This window comes from Phasianus colchicus, chromosome 1 (assembly GCF_987193195.1).
Source record: "Phasianus colchicus chromosome 1, bPhaCol1.hap1.1, whole genome shotgun sequence".
Lineage (NCBI taxonomy): Eukaryota > Metazoa > Chordata > Aves > Galliformes > Phasianidae > Phasianus > Phasianus colchicus.
Window position 1 is genome coordinate 95898264 of NC_143436.1, and position 17321 is coordinate 95915584.

The following is a 17321-nucleotide window of genomic DNA, read 5'->3' on the forward strand; positions in this document are numbered from 1 at the left end:
ACTTCTTGTAGCAAGAACTTCAAGGGTTCTTTTTCCATTCTTGCAAAATTTGTTACATAAGAAGACTAGGGAAACCTGAATACATAGAATACCTATCTAGCCTTCTCTTCATCTTCTGTAGAGGCTACTTGTTATATTATAGAAATATAATAGACTAATAACCAGAATAAAGAACCCATTAAAAAATGGCTGCTGGGCATCCTAAATCAGTTTTCACTGTGTTTTAATCTATACGTCTTCTGCTATGAGTCTCTGAAGACATGATAATTAAGTAACTCTGTACACACGTATTCTTCTTTGCACATACTGTACATCATGGAATTACTTAGTATCCTTTACATGAACTTTTTTACCTTTATGTTTTCCAGGATTAAAAAAAAATCTAAAAATTCTCATTTCCTAGAAATATACTATGTCCATATCATACAAATATTACTGCACGAGAAATATGGATATATTAATACTGAACAAAACCATGTTTTTAGTTTTAATGTGTACAACAGAAAAGAGTTAACAATACTGCATGCATCAGGGTTCCAAGAGAATCTAGAAAAACAATGTCTAATGTATATTTTAAAAACTTGCTGCCTTCTAAAAATATTTAAGCCAGTCAAGCATTTGACTAGATAAGCATCCCTGTTCATACCCCAATGTTATTTTCAGAAGAGTCACTAAGTTATCACCACCAGCTTTTAACATTAATCTCACCAACAACTTTGATTATCATTTAAATAAATTACTATTTACATGAAGTTGTAACTGAGATTTTTACAGGTTTAAAGTGTTTTAAAATATTTATGTACAGCTGTGTTTCTGTTAATTTTAATTTCTGATTGATATGAAAGAAATTTCTAATCGATGAAACTCTGGACACCTGAGTTTCTGGTAATAGTGCACAAATTACTGCAGCAGGGTCAAGATTACAAAAAAATCCCTGACATCAGATTCTTCTGATCACATATACAGTGGTTGATTAACAGTATAACTCAGTGATGTTGCTCCAAGTCTTTCAGAAAAACAGATACGTATTTCTGGTTATAATGATCATGAGGAAGATGTAAATAACTTAGGAGAATGCTACTGCTATACTAGAAACAAAACTATTCTTAAAAACTTCTACAGAATCAATGCAATTTCAAAATTTGACCAGTAACAGAAGTAGAAATATTGTAATTTATAAATATATTAGAGATGAACAACGTTTCTCACAACATAAGGTTATAGTCTACTATCAAATTCTGTTTTTTGATCATAAATGGCAACACATCCACAAAGAACCTCAAAGCTGGAAATTGTACCTTAAGTCAAAAGAATAGAACAGCAAGAAAATTCTATGAAAACTAAGTAGTGCATATCATCCAAGCATCTCCATATTAACCTTTCCAAACATTTTATATATTAATACAGCAACCAATTACAACACTGAATACCACTGCATTTTTGCTTATGCACTCATTAAAAAATAATAATAATAATAAATCCTACTTACCCATAGTGTACTACAGAAAAGAATTAATGATAATTGACAATCAGGAATTCTGTCAACCTTCAGTTACTCACCTAGGAAAAAGAAAAAAAACACATAAGCACTCTTTGCATGTGAAGGAAGAATACAACATTATTTTTTAACATACATTTAGAATCTCTCTCAAATTTATCTTTTAACCCAACTTACACAACAGGAGAGGAAAATATTTTAAATAGCAAGGTGGACACAAAGGAACAGTAAGGTTGAAATTGTATGTGCGTAACATCCGACCACTTTATTCATCTGAAGCACTGATACAATACTTTCCTGCTACCAGAAGAGGAGTCCAAAAAACAAACTGGTTAAAGATCCTTTGTTCAGAATACACTGCCTAAAGCAACATTTTAACAAAACAGTTAAAAAACTAATCACCTTTTTTTACTACAAAACAGTAGTTTTCAAGTTTTCCCTGATAGGAAAGATCCTGATAGGAGATCCAACACTTTGCCCAACAAAATTAGATAATTACCTTGAACTTGAATATTTATATATTTCATCTCATTCTCTGTTCAGTAGAACAGCGAGTATAGTATGTTTTAAGTAACGTTGAACATATCATCAGTGATTTGTTCTTCTACATGTTTAATGAATTTGCCATAGAGTAGAGTGAAAGGAAATCAATCATGAATGTCAGAAGAAAGTACTTCTTCATCAATGTACAAAAGTTTCAAATAAATGTAAAGAAATATTAAAAACAATGAAATTGCAGTGTTACTAAAAGAAGATACGTTTTCCTATCTTAAATAAGAATTGCAATAACTTTAGAAATTTTAAGCTCTTCAAAATTTGTGAGATCTTATTGATGAGTTGATGTACAAGTAATATAATATAATGGAAGTCACCATAAAATGAATGTAAATTAAAAAATAATAATTGGTGCATTCTACATTAGTAATGAAAATTTACAAGCAGCACTGTTTTACTTCAGTTGCTTTAAAACGGTAAAGATATTCAAATAATTTCACTGACACGACATTCACTTTGCTCTTAAGGCTTGTATAGAAAGTACTTGGAATTGCTCAGGCTCATGAATGCTGCTCATACTCTACCTCTATGAAGATTCCTGTGCTGGCCAGCCTAAGTATGGATTCATAAACAAAAGCACAGTAGCACCATAGCTACAGTCTCAAGTGTGACACTAGCAACATAGTTCTACATCTCAGTGCATTGATGGATGGCCTTGCACTTTAGTACCCCAATGGCTATACCTGGGCTGCTTAACTGCAGTGTCTGAATTCAAGGACTCAGATGTGTGAATGATCTAAATCCCTTACTGTAGGTTCTAACATCCCTTATACAAATTGCCATGTGCCCAATTGTAACTTTCTATCCTGCCCTTCATGTCAACAGAATACTTAAGAAGTCTCCTTCACATCAAGGCACTAATTGCCTGCACAAGAGCTCATCCAATCAGAGCCACAAGTTGCTTTTATTCACGTGCTTCTTCTCCAGTCAGGGTGGTCACCACACTGAGTTTCTGCACCCCACTTGACTTCTGCTCTTGTCTCCTGGAGACAGCCTTTATTCTCAGTGTCCTTTTCCACACCCTGTCAAACTTGTTTTTCAGCCTCTGTTCTGAACGTAGTCTTGAACCCCCAAATCTGCCTCTTTGTTTATTAACAAACTTTTAGTACATTACAAAAAAAAAAAAAAAAAACAATGCATTAACAATATACTCATGCCTTGTACAAGGCAACCTGCCTGCCTGTTTCAGAGCCTTCCTCTTCATTTTGCGTAACACTTTGTAACAACATAGCAGCATACATTTGTGTCATCATAGCTTGATCAACACTTAGATTGACAACGCGCTGAACAGAAGAAAAGCAACCATAGCTTAATGGCTAGAAATGCTATTAAACCCATTAAGAACGAACATGTTTAGCCCACAGCCCAAGTTCCTGCAGACAGGATAAGAATCCCAGAGAGTCCCATTCCATGTGTACCTGTAATTGACTAGAGAGAATCTTCAGCTTTTGTATACTTTGATTTACCTATTCTGAATGATCACTGAGATTCATACAACACATGCCTTCAAAATTCTCACAACCATGTCCTCGGGCTAATAGTAGAAATTAAATGGCTGCACAATTATGTTGAATTGCGTGCCAAACAAAGTCCACATCAGTAAGCACCCTCTTAAGATTATCACAGTATCATACTGCTTTCTCACACACACAAACACAGGCCAAAAGATACAACCTAAGATGTGGGAGCAACAGAAGGCACTGGCATCTCATCAGTACTTCGGAGCCTTAAGCCAGCAACTGTGGGGCCTACCTTGGTGAGTGTGGCTAAAGCTTAAGTGGTGCTGTTTCAGGGTATGTTTTGAAATTACTGACCCCTGAAAGACCACAGACTGCCTGAAAGAAGAGAGAAGGAATGTGCCAGCGGTGGATGCAGTAGGTAGTGTCAACAGGGTGTCCCTTGCTTCAAGGTGCACTTTTCCTCTCTTCCCCACAGCCTTTCTCCTGCTTTTATTCTCCCCATGGTCTGCAGAGTTTTTCCCATTTGCACACTGTACCCACACAGCCAGTGCACAATACAGGGCCCGATCCAGAGCCCAAGTGGAACACCTGCTTGCAAAATAAGTCTTTGCAAAAATAGGATATTTTTCAGTAATGGCACCCATTAACTATTTACAAGGCAAAAAAATTTGCAAAACAATACCGACAAGTAAGAAACACATAATCCCCGTAATTATGAGGGATGAATGCTATTTTCTGCCTTGAGATGAGGTCTTATCTGTATGATCATGATTCAAAAAATTTAACACAAATCCTTACAAAATCTTCCTTGTAGTGTCTCCATACTCGTCCTTTTTTATTATTGAGTACATTTCAATGTTTTCTGAGCATGTTCAATGAGGAATGCCTGCATGTATGCCCATCTGTTTTTATAGTATGTGGGGTAACTTCCCTAAGCACCAGGAGTCTTGTACATCATACAGCCTACACATATGACAATGTAAAAATATGTTGGCAAGAACAAAGAAGAAATACCTGAGTCTGTATCAAGAAACTACCTTTGATTCTTTTTTTTTTTTTTTTTTTTTTCTCTCAAGAAACTGATTCCTACTTCTCTTCCACCTCCTCTTCATAGTCTTGAAGACTTATCTGTAATTTGGATTGGTTGACACCAGCCTCGTCGTCCATCTGCCTGAGCGTCCTCTGCAGCCACGTCCCACTAGCAGGACTGAACATGGACTGCAGTGCCAGCTCCTCTACCTTGAGGCAGGTGAGCTGCTTGTGCAGCGTGGTTTTCACCCACAGCAGCATCTCCTCCTCACACAGCACCTGCAGGCAGCTCAGCATTCTTTCCACCACCTTGGTCCAGTCACAGCCCGGCCTGGCTGCACAGTCCCTCTTTTCCGCTTCTCCATGCCTATCTGATTTAAGTTAGTCAAATAATCCATAATCTATGCAGTTGCCTGATCTCGGTACTCAGTCATACACACACAGTATATTGCATAAGAGACAGAATTATTCACAACAAAATTTTGAGTCATGATGAGTGCTAAATATCACTGACTGCAACCAAAAGATTATACATAAAGGCAGACTGAATTCCATAAGCTTTCAACGACTTCCTTAGCTTCTTTACTGCCTCATAAGGCAGGGATTCCCACCAATTTTGTTCCAATCAAGTCCTTATCCAAACAAGAAAAGTGACTAACACTTCAATAGATACAGGTCTGTTTGGAGATCTTAACATTTTCTGTATTACTTCGAGATTTACTTGTTGCTCCTTCGTTAGTGAATTCCCCATGGTCCCTAAATGCTAACCTTCTGTCCTGCAGATTGGTGATGAGTGCACAGAGTGATCCACCAGTGGTTCAGTCAGGCGGCACTGTCAGTCTGGACTAATTCAACCTCAGCTTCTTTTTGCTCAGTCAGGGTCATCATCACACGGAGATGCCACGCCCCACTTCTGCTCTTGTCTCCTGGAGACAGCCTTTGTTCTCAGTGTCCTCTTCCACGCGCTGTAAAACTTGTTTTTAGCCTCTGTTCTGAATGTTGTCTTGAACCCCCACACTTCACTGTGAATTTGGTGCAAAGACAAAGCAGGATGCCTACACACTTTGCATAATCAACAAGAACTGTGGACAGTTCTAATAGCATGCAGTGAACTACAAAAAATCACTTCTGTTACTCCCATGTCATTCTTTATTGTATAAATATAAAAACTAAGCCCTGTTTTTTACTGAGGTCCTTCAGCAAAAATTTTAGGATATTATAATATCTAAAATGTCAGATTGCTGTGGATAAAGTTATTTTATATTACAGCATCTTTTAGGTGCCATTAGGCTCTTGTACGTATTAGAGAAGGCTTTGTTTTTCTAAATAAGTATTTAACAGCTTCATAACAATCTGAGATGTATGTAACATCTATCGTACTAAAGTTTGAAATGCTCCTGAAGCTTAAAAGTTAATAGCCAATCTTGATACTACCAACGTTTCATCTGATACATCTTTTGTCCTTGGACCTAGACATAATCATAGAACCATTTAGGTTGTGAAAGACCCATCAAAGTACAACCACAATACCCAACTGAAAGTCTGGACAAAGGCCTATCCTTCCTTGTCTCATCACTTACAAAGGGCTACAGAAGAATGCATGGCTACAGGTTAAAAAACTATAGTCATTAAGCAAACAAAATCATTACAAGAATTACCATGGACACAGGTAAGCATAAACTTGGCTCAATATATAACAAAGGAAGATTAATTGCTTGCCTTTGCTGCTGGCTGTGGAACTTCCTCCATCTATTCCATTACCAAGCTTTTACATATAAATCATCTCATTTTTGAAACTTCGTTTAGTACTTCATGCAAAAAGTGCTTTAAAAGCTTTCAGTACCAGGACACTTGTCATCTCCACAATTTACATTTCCAACTACAAATACCTTGAAACCAAGCTAACAAGTATGAACTTTCTGACATGAGAAATGATCAAACTCAAGGTAAAAGTAATAAGTGAGGAAAAGTTCTTTGAAAGAAAGAAAATGAAAATCCACATTGACAACATTTATATGTTCATTTCCCATTATCATGTCATTAAATGAAATAAGTCTGACTCCTATCACCTCAAATCATAAAGTACATCTCTCTATACTTAGTTTCCATAAACATGAAAAACAAAATAACGCATCAGGAAAAAGTAAGAGCTCTGGTTTCACCTGAAACAGCATTAATAGCACAGTGGTATTGTTTCTGAGGGACAGGAGCACAGCAGGGAAGAGTCACTCATGTTCCAGAGCAGAGCAGAGACTGGACAGGTACCTAAATTATGCCTACTAAGAAATACACATTTAAGTGCAACTACTTTACAGCAAGATCTTCAGGTTACATTAGCATCACAATGAAAAAATGTCTAAGCAATTGCATTTTCCCAATATTAGAGTTTTGAGGTTCCCAAATGTGAGGCTATTAACGTACTAGTAAATTGTAGTCATTAGTCAAAAATAGTGAATAAAATGGTTTACATTCCTAAAGTGACCTTGAGACTGGCTTGTAAAATATTGATATCTTAAATGAATGTTGCTTCATGATTGCTCTTGACTAAATGAAATCATAACTCAGTCAAAAAACTGAACTATGTTGAAAAAATAAATATATTCCTTGACTAATTTCTAATTCTACATTGTGTTTTTACTTTAAAAAGTACTTGAGACTGCATAGGAAATTTGAATATAAGTAAATGTAGTCAATTTGAAATATTGCTTAAATTTTAAGACTATCAAGCATATTTACAATGCCACTGACACAGCACAGTAATTGCATTGGTACAGTATTAAATAACTATGCAGTAAAACACTGGAGAAATATATAAAAAAACACTTGTCACATTTTTGTCATCATTTCTGATAACACAGAAACATATCAGTATTACTTTTAAGAGAATTAAGTTTCATGACTAAGTACTGTGAAAAATATCCAAAAGTGACCTGAGAAGACTACTTATTCTAATCTTCCTTTTTCCCTGCCCATGCTCTTTCTACATCATTTTTTTCCCCAGACTTTCCCATTTTTCCTTATCTATTAATCTTACTATACATGCACCTTGCCTTTCTTCTTTTTAAAAAACACCCTACTTTGAGTTATTCTCAGAGTGACACACTTCTGATACTTTCAACTCCTCTTGATGACAATGAATTTTTAATTGCCTTTTGTTTTTTTCTACCCAGTACTTCTATGTGTTATGAGTAAATTATTACATAGATACTACAAGTAGCTTGTCTATAATTTCAAAGAAGTACGATACAAACATACTGTGTAGAATGCTCTGTCTGAGAATACGTCTACAAAGTAAATAGCTTATTACCAGTTACAATAGCTTTCAACTGCACTTCTGCAGTTTATCTTACTCTCATTATGATAAATTCGACTTCAAAGATATGTAATTTATTTTTAAATAAAGCTACACGTTAATTACCTTATGTAAAACATACATATTTTCTTAAAAGAAAGTAAAAATAATTTTACAAAACTATTAATGATAATTGAGCATTTAAAAGGAACAGTGAAGATGTTCAATTTTAATTCTAATGACACACGGTTCCTTTGAGTTTTACATGACTATTTTTATCTATAAGTTAAATATATGCACGATGCCCTAGACTAACATTTCAGAATTCTATTTTTGTTTATTGCTATTGAAAAAGAGCCTCAGTGATAAAGATTAGGGCTTTCAGGTTTTGCTTCTAATCATCTTCTGGCTACAGTATCTCACAATACCAGTCAATATCCAAGCCAGACAGAATACAAAGTTCTGCTCTTAGTAAAATTACACCAGAAAGCTATAAGCAGCAAAACAATACATAAATACGTAGCTCTCCCTCCCTGCTGTAACTTAGGCCCAAACTAGACCAGCTTCTTACAGATGACAACCTGCAAACTTAAACTTTGCACTAAGCAGAGTGGCAGTTAAAGTGATTATGAAAGTGCTGGGGTATTTTCTGTAAATATCTGCCCAGTATAAGACAGAAAAATTACCTACTCCGATGAGGCAATTTATGTTAAAGTTTAAAGAGAAAATATTCAGTGTGTTATGCTGGCTTCATAGAAAATCTAGAATTATAGTCGAGTTATGCATGCAAAGCCAGAATTCATCTTTCTGAATATGAAAAATCCCATGACATTTTAAAAGCAAAGGTTATTTTCTGAAAACTTTCTAGTACACTAAGTATTTAAGAAATCATTTAACTAACTGAGGTCAGTTCTTTATAAAACCACACAAAAAAACCTATTAGGTTTACCTCTCTTCTAATTGCCTTTGTACAGACTCTTCAAATTTCCAATGCAATTAATCTTAATGAAAACTTAAGTAATGGTTTAAAAGTGAATGCCACTGTGGTTATCCTAGATAAGATACATCCTTGGCAAGAAGACAAGCAGTCAAAATCTTCACAGATCTTTCCACAATAGCTCTCCTCCAAACAGGATGAGGTAACAGATGTCATTCAGTGTTCAACTATTCATTTTATGCATAAGTAACCCAAACTTTTGTAATAACAAGCAGCAAGAATGCAATCTTTTCACTAAGTGTCAAAACATATATTTTTTAAAACGTTAAACTTTTCTCTAAGTAACGGTCACTGTCATTACAGATTTATTAAACTTTCATCCACAGAAGGAGTCAGGTACAAAATCAGTAAAGGTATGGTATATAAGAATTACATGTCATATTTCATATGATATTCAAAATACATTAAATATAACATCAATAACAATGATGAAACAGGAAACTGGCATCTACTCTTGCGTAGCCAGGGCTGAGATACGCATGATTGACTTCCAAAAATAAGAGACTGCTGCAGGCCATTACAAACTGGCTACTTCTTGATGTGACCTTCTCAGGAATTAAGAAGCTAGTAACTGAGTAATGACAGACTGATAAATCTAATCTCATCACTCAGTTAAGACATTCTCTGGACAATGCAACTCACTGTTAGAAGGTCATAGGACAAATCAACACAGATATAAAATAGACACTCTAGAATTTCTCTCCAGTTGAAAGCAACCCACTCATACAATAATATTTTGAAAGTTTCACATTTGTGCTATAAGTAATTTACTTTCTAAACAGAAAAAAAATCCTTCCAACAATTACTTGAAAGCTATCTGATATTATTTAGAAATACGATTTTGTTAATAATTAGCTGCTTATAGTTTGCATAATCATCTTCAGAGATACAAAACGTTTTTTGTGCTGTTATTCTTTCCAAAACACAATATGCCTCTTTCATCTATACAAAGTATGGATATGAGTATACTAGAAAGTAACTGCAATTATCAAAAGATCAAATATATAATAAGAAACTTAGTGGATCAAAGCTTTCACATTCTTGTAAAATACATTTGGAAATCTACTGTATGATTTAAGGGAACAAACCAGCTCATGTATATTCAGATATAGACAGATGAACATACACAATAATACAACAGAGGTGCTCTTCAAAACATACTAAATGTGATACTTGAAAGTTTAAATTGGTATTTTACAATCTTTATATCACTGAAAGTTTCTCAGTGTAGTGGCAATCAAAGTAACATGAGGATCACACAAGATGTACACACATTTATGTTTCTGGCTTTTTGAAAGTTGAAAGCATTTGAATTCACAAAGCTTAAAAGGAAACTCAGATTTTCTTCCCAATTTTAGCAATTACCTTAGAATTTCAAATCAAGGCACGAAAATAAAACATGCTAACGCTTGCAAGTGTTTGGTATGGCATTTATTTTTGATAGGTCTGTAACTAAAACAATATACTCTTCTAGCAAACCATCAGATAACTGTAAGCCTGATGTGTATGACAACTAAATGGGCTTAACTGAGCTGAACTTTGTATAGCTATTGCTAAAAATCACAACCAATAAATAGCTTGGAAGTGGTATATTACACCTTTATCTTTACTGCCAAACTGAACTGAGGCTGGAATTTTAAGACAAGATACTGAATTACCATCATACTGTGGTATTGACCCACATTTACTTTGAAGCTTACAGGTATTTTTAAGACAGTCTTCACTAATTTTTATATAAACCTAAGAATGTCTCTTTATCTTTTCAACACTAAGTGCATAAGAAAATATCACTTTAATAATACTTGTGAAGGAGGACACTTCCTACAATCAGAATAAAAAAAATCTCTAGCAATTGAGGAATAAGAATTTTTTAGTTACTATCATCTCCTGAAAGAGAAGAGAAGAGAAGAGAAGAGAAGAGAAGAGAAGAGAAGAGAAGAGAAGAGAAGAGAAGAGAAGAGAAGAGAAGAGAAGAGAAGAGAAGAGGAAGAGAAGAGGAAGAGAAGAGGAAGAGAAGAGGAAGAGAAGAGGAAGAGAAGAGGAAGAGAAGAGGAAGAGAAGAGGAAGAGAAGAGGAAGAGAAGAGGAAGAGAAGAGAAGAGAAGAGAAGAGAAGAGAAGAGAAGAGAAGAGAAGAGAAGAGAAGAGAAGAGAAGAGAAGAGAAGAGAAGAGAAGAGAAGAGAAGAGAAGAGAAGAGAAGAGAAGAGAAGAGAAAAAGGAAGATAAAGATATTTGGAAGATTGCCTATCATCTAACAATAATGTCCTCCTTGTATGCTGGCTTCACATTGGCCCCAAAAAAGTCTGGCATGCCCTGTGGACCGCTCTGTAGTGGGCCTGCATTACATTGCATAGAATGAGGAATGGATTTATTTAAATCTACTACCACCTCTCTGATGCCAGTGTTTCCCGGCTCAGGAGAGCATGGACACTGCACATGCACAGAGGCTTAACTTCTTAACTTGCCTGTTGAATGATGACCCATTTATCCCACTGGTATATAGGTCACAAGGGGAAAACAAACTGCTTCAGAGAAAAGTACTCTATGCATTTTTAATGTAGACAAACTTCTGTTAAAAAAAAAAAAAAAAAAGTCAAAGGGCTATTTCTTTATTTAGCTTCAGATGAAACCTAAAAGAAGAAACACTCACAGTATATAGAGAAGTTACCTAATTCTTCCATATATTAATTTCAAAATAGCAACATTTTCAAGTCTTTGCCAATGATTCTAAGTTATAGTTTTAGAACTCTTCTTAAAAGATAGGGGGAAAGAAAAATTAGCCTTTAAACAGCTAAACAGCTTTCCTTCAGCAGAATGATACCCATCAACATCTAGGAATGTTATTTTTAAATAACACATGATATGCTTGTTGTTACAATTGCTCCAAGCACCTCATGTAACTTACAGCTGAGAAGCCCTAGCAATTTAAAAATAATTGAATCACAGCTTATTTTTAATTTCAAATAATATAATAACCTGCTTAGTATTACACATATTTAGACAAGCTACCTGTCTCTGTCCCCATTAAATTCTTCCCTGTCACCTCAAACTTGACATTTTTCAATTCCAAGTATACAGATTTCTTTCTCCTTGGAAGACTTATCATTAAAACTGTCACAAACTGTAACTATTTAGTATTTAGTATTTAGTATTTATCTAGCAAAATCTCCACAGGCATCACACTGTTACTGTTTGCTCATGTCATTCTGCTGCCAGCCCTGGTTTTCATTGCTGTTGGTCTGATGCTTTTTCGTGCATAGCAGGCTTGTTTCCCTTGTTGACTGTTTCCATAGCATTGCAGGCCCAGACATGCCAGCTGCTTTTCTAAGTTGCACTCGTTTCCCAAATAGTTTATAAGGGTTGCATCTAGTAAAACATTTTAATTCAAAGCAACTATAATTACAGAATATAGATTATAAAAATGGCTTATATAAATAAGTAGTCTGACAGATTGAAGTTTTGAATTTTACCCATTAATGGGGAAATCATCCATAACTCCAATTTCTAAGTCCCAGCTTTTAAATGGTTTTACATATGCACACATCAGCTACTTACAAACTTTGGCAAACACATGCCTAAATAGGTCCAGTCAAACTCTTGCTTAGGCTTATTTTTATATTTTGACAAGCAAACTGGTGTACATTCCAGTCACACGACCCATCCCACTATGTCTCCATGGTCACAATGAGATCGTGGCCTTGTGACAGCACACGTATCCCTAATTCTTCCTGTTGATTCCCCGTGCTGTGTGCACTGATATACAAGCACTTCAGAGAAGAAAAAGGAGCAGAGGATGCAGGATATACCCCATACAATATTTATTCCCCAGCCTGTTGCTAAATTTTTGTAAAATTATTTAATTCATTCCAAACGGATGAAATATAAAACAAACTAAGACATTATTAAGTAGCACCAGAGATTGTACATGATGGTCCTCAGCAGTAACTTATTTTAAAAATTCACAGAATTACGTTTCTAACAATATATAAATAGCTCACATAGAGACAGATGCAAACATATCAGGACAGCAGAAATACTTGCAAATTAAATATTTGAGTCCAAAGAAATGAATATTCCACTAAAAAGCATGACAAGATGAAAGAAAATTCATCCAAAAATGAAAAAAACACTGTCCGAAAACAAACCAAAACAAACTAAAAAATAATAAAAAAATAAGATTGTCAAGAAAAACTAAAGCTTCTAGAGAAAACTGGAAAGCAGTCTCTGTCACTCCATTGCATGTTATAGCTGGAAATTTCATCTACATTACATAAAACCTTTTTAGTACCTTCCTTTCCTTTCCCTACAAATTTAAGTGATGCCCAAAACTTCATATTTTCTTAAGCAAACTTCACTGTTTCAACCTTGACACTACCATCAAAATTACTTACTCTCTTATCCCTTTTCATAGTTTATAAAATAGAATCATAGAATTTTTAGAATTGGAGAGAAAGATGTTGTTGGGTATTGTGTCAAAGGCCTTACTGAAGTCCAGATAGATGACATCAGTGGCTCTTCCTTTGTCCACTGATGAAATGATACCATCCTAAAAAGCCACTACATTGGGGAAATGATTTGGGAGCATGATTTGCCCTTGGTGAGGACATTTGATTCTCCCATATCACATCCCTATATTCCATGTACCTTAGCATAGCTTCCAGGAGGATCAGCTCCATGATCTTCCCTGGCACAGAGGTGAGACTGACAGGTCAGTAGTTCACAGGATGATTCTTTCTACCCTTCTTAAAAATAGGTGTGATGTTGCCTTTTTTCCAGTCACCAGGGACTTCACCTGATTGCTATTACTTTACAAATATCATTGAGAATGGCTTGAAAACTAATTTCCTCTGGATTCTAGGACACATCTCATCAGGACTCAGACTTGTGGATGTTCAGATTCCTCAGGTGGTCACAAAACTCATCTTCACTTACAATGGGAGGGGATGTTGCTTCCCCAATCTCCACCTACCAAACCAAATTTTTGAGGGCTGCGTGGTACCTCAACCTTCTCTTTATCTGTCATTACCAGCTGCCTATGTACGATAAGATCCCACAGATGGGCCTTCCAGATCCAGGGCAGGCAAGTAGCACCTTCCAGCACAGACTTGCCACCATCCACTCGTTTCCTTTGTCCTCTTGCCTGCAGCCTCAATTTTCCCTCAATCTGATGTGATATGGGCTGCCCTGAGTTTTGTATTTTTTCCTTTGAAATAACTTGTCTATGCATGGATAAATTTTGGCTTCCCCACCCCTTCTGCTTGTCCCCCACAACACTTTTTAATCCATATATTTCATCCTGTAGCCTGGCCACAAGGAAGAGCAGATCACCTGCCTACTCACACCTCACACAACTGTTCTGACTACTGTTCCCATGAAGCCCATGAGAGGCTTGTGCACACTACACAACCCCACAGCGTCTCACAGGAGGCTGGACAGCTACAGCGTTGCTTTTGAATTCAGTCAGGGTTGCAATATCTTTCCTGACAGGGGCAGACACCCTTACTCTCCTTAGGATGGTTACCATGAGTAAGTCTCTGTCCTTGGAGGATAATAATCCTGCACTTCAGAGCGTGAGGACTCTGGCACTTTAAGGGCGATAATCACCTACTGAATTTCTCTCTCTAGTAAGAAGGGTACTCACCCTCCCTGCTCAAGCTACCCATGCAAACTGCCATGCCATGTCCTTCTGAGGCCAGGGAGAGAAGCTGGGGATACCCTATCCCTGTAGGTGTTGGAAGCCAGCTTGGATGGAGCTTTGGGCAGATACAGTTGAAGGTGTCTAAGTCCACAGCAAGGGAGTTGGAACTGGATGATTTTTAAAGACCCTTCCTACCCAAACCATTCTATGAGCACTTCCTCTTTCAAAAAGTGAACAATTTCCTCGAACTGGGTTCATGCAGCAGTGCCTTTTCCAGACTTTTTTAATGAAGTCTTGAAAGTTCCAATTGTAGGAAAACAAAAAAGAAATAATTATCAGCAAAGTTTCAAGAGCTATATGGGACCTCCACACAGTGACTGCATTAGTAAAGACTTAGATGAAAGCCATGAAGAGCGTGACCCTGCTACTTCTGGCTCACGCTTCTTTTCCAAGTCCCCATAGTTTGTTTATTCTGCCAACAACTTCCTTTCAGTGGGAGAAAGTGTGCTGGAGGGCACTTATATTCTACAGTTTTAAATGAATGTGTTTCTTTTTATTCTTTTCTTTTTAGTAGAGCACATACCATACGATGGAGGAAAAAAAGACAAAGTTTTATCCTCATGAGAAGTCAGTGATGAAGGCTTTTCAAAAACTGTACTGCAAGAACTATGTGTCCAGCTAGAATGTGTTCTTGTACTAAATCTAATCAGAGAAAACCTGTAAAAGCTTATGTATTACAGATCTGTCTTAACAGAACATTCAGGTTGCTGTCATGAAAAAAACTAGAAAAGGGCTGAAGTCAGTTCTGCAGAACAGTTTTAGAATTGAAAAAAAATAATTGTAAAACATATATACATATATAAAAAGAACAAAACAGTAAGCAGATTTTCCAAGCCTAAGAATAGGATCCTGAGGCACTTTCACATCAAACTGTTTAAGGATTACTTAAAATAAATAAAATAAAATACCCATATGGAAAGTCTACAGAATAGCTTCCTCACTGTATCGTGAAATGCATTCAACAAAATTTAAGAGGAACAACTGCTCTGGACATAATATTCTGGCTTGAAGTCTATTCAGCCAGCATCTGAATTCACAACAGTCAAGGTACATGACTGCAAGCTAAGATCAACACAAGCTGATCTCATATTCTGAAGCTGTTGATAGCTATGCAGATCTTTAAATTGTGGGCTGATGCACTGCTTAGTAAATCATTAGGTTTCTCATTAGAGTAAATTTTTATCAGCTTTTCTTTCTATTTTCATGTTCTGTACAAGATACAACATACAATCATGATATGCAATAAATTGCATCCTTATAACAGTTAAGAAAAAAAAATTAGTTATCAAATAACTTTCGTGCTGCTTTCCTATTACATTACTCAAACACTGCTATCTTAAAAAAAAAAAAAAAAAAAAAAGAAACCTTTAATAATCCCACACTGAGATCAAAAAAGGCCATTCAAACAAGAGCTTGTCTTTTGTATTTGAATTACATATTCATTACTTAAACTTTTTGTGAAAGTAGTAATTAGGTGACATAAAAGCCACTTCATAAACAAATGCAAACTATATTTCATCCAACGGGTAACAAGGTCTTAACTGCAGTTGATGCAAGTCTGAATTCAAATATTCTTTTAAAACTTTTATCTAAAAGTTCAAAAAAAAAGTACCTTAAATTTTCACAATAGACATATTTGTTAACATTTCAAAACAGAACACTGAAATCATGTCACATGTTCAATCTCTAAAAAGACTGAGTAGGGTTTGCTTGCCTTTGTGCCATTTACCTAAAGTATCTGCACTTCTATATGACAGCATAACGAGAAAACATGTAAATCTGTGTCAGAACAAAAGCTGAAAACTTCTTGTAAATTATATATTTGTATCAAGAACCATCATTAAAATATCACCAATTTCAACATTGTTCCAACCGCATTAACATAATTTGTAAATAACAGTGACTGAGAAGTCAAGACTCTCTCAGTGACATAAAATTTATTGATTTCTGAAGGTAGCTTTATAGGAAAGTCTTCTTGATATATATACATATATATTAGGGCTGTTGTTTCTTCTTTTCTTTTTCTTCTTAAATTTGTGCCAATGTATTTGGCATAAATATATTGGATATATGCTTCATTTGATGATAGGACATGTGTTCATTTTAGAGAAGCAGAATACATTCTTAGACCAGGCAGCATTATGCTCAAGGTCAAGAACACTTAAGGTCAACCACAGCTTCATGGTTAGTGGATCATATAGCACATAAAAATTAATTTCCATCACATTCAAATTTCTTCTGCATGTGTTGATAACAATTTATTTTATAACATTGTAAAAGGCATGCTCTCTCTATCTCCCTATATATATATTTTTCCAGACAGACCACCACTTTGCATTTGTAGCTGTGCCTGAATCAAAGATATTTCAAGTTCTGTACTTCCTGTACTTGGATCTATAAGATCTTGTATCTGAATTTTATTTATTTATTAAACTCTTGCCTTCTCAATAGAACAGTAATTATACTTGATTGTTTGCTTTTGGCTTTTTACATTTAAGGCTCTAAAGTGCTTCATCAGGTTTCCAAAGAACAGTTTTATTGCATTCTTCGTTATGTTTAAGCGATACCCTAGAAATCCAACACATAATAACACCATCAAGATGACAGTTTGTAAGCACTGAACTACAATGGACAGTTTCATATTATGGCTTTAATAATTTATTTTTGTTGTTATGTTAATATAATGTTATTAATAGCAATAAAGCAAACCCCAATGGCTTTCATCCAGTATTTACTCTGAGTCAACTTCCTTACTCTTTCTTAAGGAGAACAGTGAAACAATAAGTAAAAGAG

At 35.5% G+C, this 17321-nt stretch overlaps 1 protein-coding gene and 1 pseudogene across 4 annotated transcripts in view; both read right to left on the reverse strand.

The window, feature by feature from the left end:
• The window catches only part of CADM2 (cell adhesion molecule 2), a 627326-nt gene that overhangs the window by 516592 nt on the left and 93413 nt on the right, over positions 1-17321 (reverse strand). The gene's annotated exons all lie outside the window — the stretch shown is intronic.
• LOC149919883 (snRNA-activating protein complex subunit 5-like) lies at positions 4585-4953 on the reverse strand (annotated as a pseudogene).